The sequence below is a fragment of the Eulemur rufifrons genome, chromosome 8, assembly GCF_041146395.1.
Source record: "Eulemur rufifrons isolate Redbay chromosome 8, OSU_ERuf_1, whole genome shotgun sequence".
NCBI classification, from domain to species: Eukaryota; Metazoa; Chordata; class Mammalia; order Primates; family Lemuridae; genus Eulemur; species Eulemur rufifrons.
This window is the reverse complement of record NC_090990.1, coordinates 117,549,547-117,558,958: the sequence shown is the minus strand read 5'-3', so window position 1 is coordinate 117,558,958 and position 9,412 is coordinate 117,549,547. Positions and strand designations below refer to the sequence as shown.

At 38.5% G+C, this 9,412-nt stretch overlaps 1 non-coding gene across 1 annotated transcript; it reads right to left on the bottom strand.

The window, feature by feature from the left end:
* Positions 1-358: 358 nt before the first annotated feature.
* On the bottom strand, positions 359-464 carry LOC138391043 (U6 spliceosomal RNA). Its single transcript, XR_011234686.1, has one exon. It is a non-coding gene; the product is annotated as a U6 spliceosomal RNA (small nuclear RNA).
* Between the last annotated feature and the right edge of the window lie 8,948 nt (positions 465-9,412).

Sequence of the window (9,412 nt, the reverse complement as noted above, 5' to 3'; positions counted from 1 at the left end):
CATCCTTGCAGCAAGCAGCTGGAAGATGGCCACACTCCTTTTGCCTACAACATGTGGAAAGAGTCAACCCGCACCTGTTCCCGTATCTGAGAGGGTGGCCGTAAACTCTTCAACCTTGCATTCCCAGTGTCAATGGTGATATTATTCCGCACTGCAGCCATTCACCCAGCTTAAGTTTAGAAATTACCAGTTTCAGTAATAACCAAACCTGTTTACAATATTAAGGAAGGCATTGCTGTTGTACTGTAGGAAAAAAAACCTTGATAAAGGAGACAGTCTATCATTCATCTGTTTTAAACATAGCGTCTCACTGGGACTTGGTATATAGGTGACAGTTTTATTTTATTTTATTTTTTATTAAAATATGGAACACTTCACGAATTTATGTGTCATTCTTGCACAGGGCCATGCTAATCTTCTCTGTATTGTTCTAATTTTAGTATATGTGCTGCCGAAGCGAGCACTAGGTGTCAGGTTTTTTTTGTTTTGTTTTGTTTTTTTGAGACAGAGTCTCACGCTGTTGCCCAGGCTAGTGCCGTGGCATCAGCCTAGCTCACAGCAACCTCAAACTCCTGGGCTCAAGCGATCCTCCTGGTTTAGCCTCTCGAGTAGCTGGGACTACAGGCATGTGCCACCATGCCCGGCTAATTTTATCTATATATATTTTAGTTGGCCAGATCATTTCTTTCTATTTTTAGTAGAGACGGGGGTCTCGCTCTTGCTCAGGCTGGTCTCGAACTCCTGACCTCGAGCCATCCACCCGCCTCGGCCTCCCAGAATGCTAGGATTACAGGCGTGAGCCACCATGCCAGCCCCTAGGGGGCAATTTTAAAACATGGCCCTAGAGTTCTTTGACCCTTTCTCATCAAGAAATGCGGTCATTGTCCCCACATTTTGAATCTACACATACATGTGCCTGCTTTAATGTACAGAATATAGTACAACTGGTGTTATGTGACTGCTAAGGCTGTCAGAAAGGGCCGTGAGCTTCCTCCTAGTTCTCTTAGAATACTGAGGCCCTTGACTTTCATTCTTGGGATGCTCTCTCAGGACCCAACTGCCAGAAAATTTAAGCACATGGACAGTGTCCCAGCTGAGATCAGACATTTGAATAACGAAGTTTCCAGAATGCTCTGACATTTGAATCTTCCTAGTTGAGTCTCCAGTAATTGTGGTAAGATACAAGTTTTCCTTGTTGTGCTCTGTTCAAATTCCTGATCCACATGGATTTTGTGGGTCAGGAATTTGAACATTGTTTTATATTTCTGACTTGAGGTGGTTTGTGATGCAGTAATAGATTAAAAAAAAATGTAGGTGTGTGATAAGTATCTGAGGAAGGAAGTTGGAAAGAATGGAAGGAAGGAAGAAAAGGGAAGGGAGAGGAAAGAGTAAAGGAAGGGAAGGGAGACAAAAATGAGAGAGAAAGAGCAAGAGAAGAAAATTCAGAGACAGAGAAGAGACAGAAAAAGACACAAAAACAGATGGAAAGAAGAGAGGAAGGAAGGAATGACAAAAGAAAGGAAGAAAGGGAAGTAAGTTATAAAAGCAGGAAATGGGAAAGAAGAAAGGAAATCTCTAATTCAGGAAGAAGGGGAAGAAAAGATTTTCTGAAAGGTAGGATTTAAGCTAGGACTTGAATAACGAGCAATTCTTACAGAGAGAGAATTATAAAAGAAAAGACATACCAGGTGAGTCAGTTAGATGTCAGCCAAAAAAACAAAAGTCATTTTACATGTATCAGGTGTGAAATGTTTAATACAGGAATTAAAGACTTATGCAGCCGATGGGAAACCTGGGATCAAAGGTCAAGAAAGCCACCAGCATTAGGTGGGGGTGGGGAGAACTCTCACAAGCCTGCCAGGAAGCCATTCTGAATCTTATATCTACTCACATATCTGGCTGCAGCTGTGCTTGGAGAATAACGACTTTGCCTCCTCTGAAGCCTTCCAAATCTGGTATTAGTACTTTTCCTTGGCAAACGCTAAACTGGGTCCGTTCAGGGAAAGGAATTCTGGGAAATGGGTTTTCTGGCTTCACTTCTGCGGCACCGAGGAGGTGATGGGAGTGACGCTTAGGGGACACTGGGCAGGACAGACTCAGATCTCTGACTTAACTGGATTCTTTGGTAGAAGATAAGAATTGAAAAATAAGTTGGAGCCAGGTTTGTGCTGTTTTGGGTAGGGACTGGGAGAAGGAAAACAAATAGCACAGGACAGAGTAGCTGGGAAAAAGACTGCAGAGTAATGACTGATAGGTAAGATTTGATGACTGCTCATGTTGGGCTGGGAGCTGGAATTCAAAGCCAAGGATGCTAGACTACTAAAGTCACCTCTAAGTCAGTGTTTTCTATACTTCAGATTTTCCATATACTGTATTGAAGATTTTCATTGAATCCATGTACCACCCATACAATTACTTTCTTAATATTTTGATTTTAAATTAATAATTTTATGACAGTGAAATTTACAGCCTGACCAAAAATGTAAAGTCCATCACTCAGTAAAACAGAACATATCGACATAAATCCTGAATTATATAGGCCTGAAGCTTCCTGAAGCTCCATGCAAAGAGAGATTGTTCTCTTTCTTGTGAGGGGGGAAAAAATGGAATTAACACACTGTGACTATTAAGCAAGTTACACAGAGATTTATGTCTTCGTTCCCAAAAGACAAATTATGTATATTGCAACAAGGAAGGAAAACATGTACTATTTGGAAAAAGAATACCTATAAGAATCTTTCCTGAAATTACACTTTGTTATTTTTTACTATTAGTATTAGTGGATATAAAATAACTCATTTCCAAAGACTGGATGACACCCTGACTAAAATGAAGACAGAGAGGTGAGATGGAATATCACCCAGCCTCAGGGATTCTGCCTCCAGGGGCTTAATAAGGACCCCTTTGCAGCACTTTTCAGATTCTGCTCATGTATCAAGGCTGTGGATTGATTGTCCACACTTCCCCACTTTGGGGGCCCTGCAGATGATTGTAGTCATCCCACATTTGATTGGGGAACTAGAACAGCACAAATAGTATAACCCAGAAGGCAGGGATTGGAGGGTAGGTTAAATACAAACAAAAATATTTGACTGGTCTATATCTCTTCTCCTCTATGTCTATCTCATTGACATTTAAAGAATAAAGGCAAGGCTTAGCCCAGAGAAGGAAGACAAATCTGGCTTCGGCAGGGTCTAAATTAATTATAAAAACAAAATGTTTCTGAATTCTTGCTAAATATTTTTACCTGTGGAGGATTTGCCACTGAGATTTGCTTAGCCTTTCTTTACAAAAAAAAAAAAAAAAAAGATGATTATCAAGTGTCACATAATCATGTAAGTCTAACATCACGCAAACAGCAAATATGCTGGTTCTCTTTGCTGTGATCAAGGGACTCAAAGAAAACTGCAAAAGAATACTTGGTGAGACAATGCTACCTAGTGCCATAGCAGGAACATAATTAAGTTTGGGGGTGACGATGGTCTTAGTGCTATTGTTTTGGGAGAGAGGCAGAAGCAGTAAGAATAATTCCTAGTGTCAGGGAGTTCATTTTGGAAAGCTGTTGTAGAAATGCAAGAAGGAATGAGATGAAAGTCTAATGTAAAACATCAGTAGTAATTGAAAAAAGAGGCTGGATCATCTGAACAGACTTTAGTAAGTGATGTGGCAGAAGTGAAACAGGATTAGAGAGTGGTGTAGAGCTATCTATAGTATAAGCTTATTTAAATATGATATCGGCAATGCAAACTAAGATTATAGGAAGAAGAGCAGATTTATTTTGGACAAAGGGGGTTAAGATAAATTTCTGTTAAAGTTGAGATTCATGTGGAACACCTTGTTGGATATAGCCAGAAGGTAATTGGTACTGAGCTTAGAAATGTTCAGACCTAGTCATATGAATTTGGGAATCAACACTTTATGTCACCTGAAATCACAGAAATAGATGAGATGACCCACAGAGGATGGCAGAACAAGAATACAAGAAGACCAAAGGAAGACTGGGGAGGGCAGGGGAAATGAGGAGCAGCCAGAGAACAGAGAGGCAGGAGAATAATAGACACAGGTGACACCATCAAAGACAAAAATGTCAGAAACAAATGGTTTGAAAATCAGTAACCCAAAAAAGGTGAAATAAAGCCTGATGAGATACTGAGAAGAGAAAGACTAATGCAAGGGCTTCAAACCTCTTGTGCCTGATTTTTCACATTGTCGCTCTCTGAGCTTGGATGGAGCACTTACTCTTCCATCTTCTTCCTGGCTAACCCCTGCCCACACTCACCCTTGCCTACCTGCTATCCCCACCTGAAGTGCAGTTTTTGCCCTTCCACTGTCTTCTAATAACACCATGTACAGACCTCTGTCAAACCTTTTATTTAATTCTTTATATGGCTGGTCTACTTGTTTATTTTCTTAAAAAAAAAAAATGTAAGCTCTTGGAATCAAGGATTCTCCACCTCTTTCTTAATGGCGACAATACTTGGCTCACTGTAGATGCTTCTAGATCATGCTTCATTGCGTCTTGATCAGAAAGGAGAGAAGTTAACTGGAGGAGACTCATCTCAACTGTATCTGATGAGAATAATTGTAGGTGAAAGAGGGCGTAAGCAAACACAATTAGGAAAGATATAGTTTATCAGTCAATGCTCATAGTGAGAGTGGACTTGTAGGCAGAGAAAGGAAAAAAGAGTAATCACCTGATTTTGACTTTTAATGCAACGATCCCTGGTTGTTTGACCCCCAACTTCTGAAACCTTCCCATAATCAGCATATTTCTTCTATGCCTTTAATTTGTGTTTCCAAGTTTTCCTTGGCTTCCTCACTCCTGGCTGGCTGCCCTAAAATGTCCCACTGCCTTCTGGAACACTGCTCAGCACATAAATCAGTGACACTTTGTCTCCCAGCATGAGTACTGTGAACAGTTTACTCTTTGAAGAATCTCAAAGTGAACTAGAGAGATCAATGGGTCCTACTTCCAAGGAAGTGAAGGATGTTTTATCTATACTAGTTTGCTGCTAGAGTTTTTTTTAAAGATAGCCGGGCAGAGAGCCTCCCAATTATTCTCGGTATGAATTGTGTAATAACCATATAGGATAAAAATATGTATCATTTAATTCTGTTCTTCTTGAAGGTGACCTAACAATACCTTTCAGTAAAATTCTGGGAATGGAAAATTCAAATCAGTTCCAATCATCTCAAGAAATATTTTTTTATCTCTATAAATGTCAGGTGCTGTGCTGACTTCCGAGCATACACGGTCCCTATTCTCATGTTCTTATAGTCTAGCAGGGAAATCAGACTAAGTTTTAGCTGCAAAATGTCTTAGTCTGTTCGGGCTGCTATAACAAAATACCATAAACTGGCTTATGAACATCAGAAATTATTTCTCACATTTTGGAGGCTGAGAAGTTCAAGTTCAAGGCCCTAGCAGATTCAGTGTCTTGTGAGGGCCATCTTCTTGCTGTTTTCTCACATGGCAGAAGAGATGAAGGAACTCTCTGGACTCTCTTTTATAAGAGCACTAATCACCTCCCAAAGGCCCCAATCTCCAAATATCATAGTACTGGGCATTAGATTTCAACGCATGAATTTTGGGGTGGGCACAGAAACATTCAGTCTATTTAAATGACAGCATAAAAGACAAAAGTTTTTAACATATTAATTTAATGACTGAATAGTCTGCCCTTATTTAAAAAAAAAAAAAAAAAGTTTTAAATTTCCATACAGACTTGATTAACTCTAAAAAGCTCAGTGAATTGTGAGGATCTTTTAGATTATCATTCACAGGTTTTCTTTCCATTGGAAAGCAATGTTTTCACTTAGCAAGAGCAATGTTAAAAGGATTCTCAAACTTGCTTGTCCCTTTCATCCACTTACTTCATTTCTAAAATGCCACTGTAATCATTCTCCTGCTTAAACATTTTCAGTGGCTCTTGTCGCCCAAAGAATAAGCCTAAATTCTTTACCTATGGGTTAAGGAAACCTATGGATTCCTTGTTGGGTTTTTGTTGTTGTCCTTTTTTTTTTTATTATTCAACCACTAACTGTGGGCTTCCAACCCCAATTCTACCACATCCCCCCACCCACACTGACACATACACCATACGTACACAAACACTTCATAATCCAAAACCAGGACTCTAGAAGTACCATGGTGGTTCACAAAGTCTACCTTGCCCAAGCTATTCCTATTGCCTAAAAGCCTCTCCCTGCCAGTTCTGCTATCACTCCTCCTTTCTACCTCTGCTAACTACTTCTTCCTCCTTTAAGACTTCACTCCTAGGTTGTTCCATACTCCCCCAGGCAGTGTTGGAAGAGTTCCTACACCCTCTTAACACTCATTGCATTCCTGTGGCATCTTCTGCATGCTTCTATCTCAGCATTTGCTCCATTGAGTATGTTCATGTACCTCCCCTACTACACTACAAACCCCTTGAAAGCAGAGATGATTTATTACATTATTTTGATATCCATACTGCATAAACAACACCTGGCATAGAACAAGCTGAATACACATTTACTAAATAATGCATTTATCAACAAGAAATTTGTGCCATTAACAGTAATAAGTATTTCACACAAAGCAATGATGTTCAAAATAAAACAGTAAGTAATAACAGAACATTATTTTAAACTAAATTTGATAGGAACTGAAATTCTATTTCTACTGAAAAAAAAAAAAAAAAAAAAAACCTGTCATGTATTAGAACTTAATCCAGGGCTCAGCAAGTACAAAGTGCAATCATGGTTCTTGGGGAGCAGCATCAAGCATCAGGAAGTAGCTTTTTTTTTTTTTTTTTTTTGTCTAAATGGCTGTAGAGATACATTTGACTACTCTGGCCTTACAAGTCTGTACATCAGACTATAGACTAACATTTGGCTAGTCCATTCCAATAATGTTATTTAAACATAAGCACGCACAACGCTAAGCTGAGTATTGACAGATCAAGCTACATTTACTGCAAACCTTAAACCTTATAGAATTTTCATGGTTTAATTAAAAAAATACATTTTGCAATAATCTTACTATGGCCTGCAGTCAGACCACAACCAGTAATAGTCCCTGATTTTTAATGGCTGGTTTTGTATGGCATATCTAATATACAATGAAGTCTTAAATGCTTGCTTAATAAATAACTTGAAATACAGATTATATGATTTCTCCTTTGCAACAGTTTCTGCCTAATGCCCTTGTTCTGCAGGGAATTTCATTAGCGCGTGCCCTGATCTTGTCCTCCAAACCCTCATTGCTTCAGACAAGCCTGGGTTTAATTGAGAGAAAACCACGCTGTGGCTGTGACTCAGGTGTGAAGGCTGTTTCTCGGAGCAAATTAAGTGCAGTAGAATGACTGAGTGTTCTTTTCCATACCCTTCTGATAGATTTAATGCTGCATATTAATTGTTGTTCTCCTATCCTCTACCCTGTGATTGTTTTCCCCAGGATCCTATCGAGGGTGATTGATGTTCAGATAAATTTGTCAGTTTCATATAGAGAAGGAAAGATTAACATGTACTAGGAAGAACACTGGGTTACAAGATTTTAGATTAGCCTAAATATTAACACAATATTAACACATGCTTTTTCAGATTTAAAAAGGAACAGCATGGTAAATAAAATATAAAGCTGATAATCAGGGGCAAAAAAAAATTCTGGTGTCTTAGGGATAGTTTCTGATCCTTCACTTGGTAGCATACAAACAAATGTGACTTTTGGTTTACCAGTTAACCCTTGCTCGTGTTCACAGACACTTTAGAAGAACTGAAGAGACAAGAGGTCTTTACGTGTCTGTTCCCTCCACCAGTCGCCCTCATGTTGGATTGTGAGGTTCTACAGGAAAGGGGTTGGAGCCATATCTCACCTTGACCACAGTCTCCATACATTTTTATTGAACTTAAATTTTACCGTAATATTTAAGTTTACTTAATACAAGCACAAAGATATCTATTTTTAAACTATCCTTCATTTTCCTTTCTCCTCAATTTATTTATAAGTATTTTTTTTTTCTTATTATTGAGTACTTACTTCTATAAATTGTCCCCAAATCTTTCTGGAATGAGGCAGAACTTAAAAACAAAAAGAAATGAGGAAAGAAAGTTAATTTAACATTTTCACAGAGGGAGAAAAAGGGAATTGGCAAATTTATTTTTGTAATTATATTTCTACTTGACCCTGTATTATCAGAGTACCATTTGAGCAAAGGCTTCCGCTTTGTGTAGCTAATAGTTTATGTAAAACGTCTTTGCCAAACTGGACTCCTTAGAGTGAAATACAACCATAGCTTTATTAACTAAAAGCCATAATTAAGGCTGAATTTTTTACTGAAAACAAACAAACAAACAAACAAAAACTATCCTGGGGATGCTGCTAATCTAAAACCTTCTTTATGAATTTGCTTATTTTTTCTGCTCCCTTCAGGCATTAGCCAGCTAAAATTGTTACACATACATTAATTACACGAATTAGTCTCAACTGCACATATACATACATTCAAGACTTGATTATCTGAGCTAAAAGAAGTGGTTAAGCATGGCACAAATAATATAAATGAGCAAAAAATTCAAATCCCATGTATATTGAACTAATGAGTGCATTATATATTTGTGGCACAGCTAAGTTACCTTATTATGTTTTGCTTAATTTAATAATGCAATTACTTTACATTTCCTTATTGCGCCCAAGTAATGACAGGGAGAGCAGACCCAGAATTGTAAGAGGCATTGGGGAAAGCTAGCCGACAATTTAAGGATCTGGTCACAGTCTTCTATTTCTTCTCTATTTTCAAATTTGTCCTTTTTACTTGTGTAGCTGGACATCCTACATACTGTTGTTTTACTGCTCTACAATGTCCAACACATATGGAAAGACTGTCCTCATAAGTATCACAAAAAAGATTCAGTTATTCTTCTCCTGTGATTAAAAGAAGCTGTAAGGCAGCTAGTTTCTACCTAAGAGTAATTCCAACTTTCATTTCCTTGGAGTTTGAGGAAGTAATTAGTTCTTTGAACTAACCTTTATAAAGGTTTGCTAGTTTTTATCACACCCTCTGTAAGGCAGCTTAGTGTAATATAGTGGTTCTCAAACTTTAGTATGCAAAACAGCTTTCAAAGGAAAGATTGCTGGGCTGCCACCTCCAAGTTTCTGATTCAGTAGGTCTTGGATGAGGTCCAATAATCTGCATTCCTAACAAGTTCTCAGGTGATGCCGACACTGCTAGTCTGGGGACCTCATTTTGAGAAACACTAGAGTAAAGGCTGTGTGTGGCTTCAGGGGGTTAAACCCAGTTCCAGCACTACTAACTGTGTGACCTAGAGCAATATATTTAACCTCCAGCTTCAGTTTTATTATCTGAAACCTGCAGATAATAATAGCAACCTACATCATAGCTATTTTGGGTGATTAAATGAGTTGTATGTT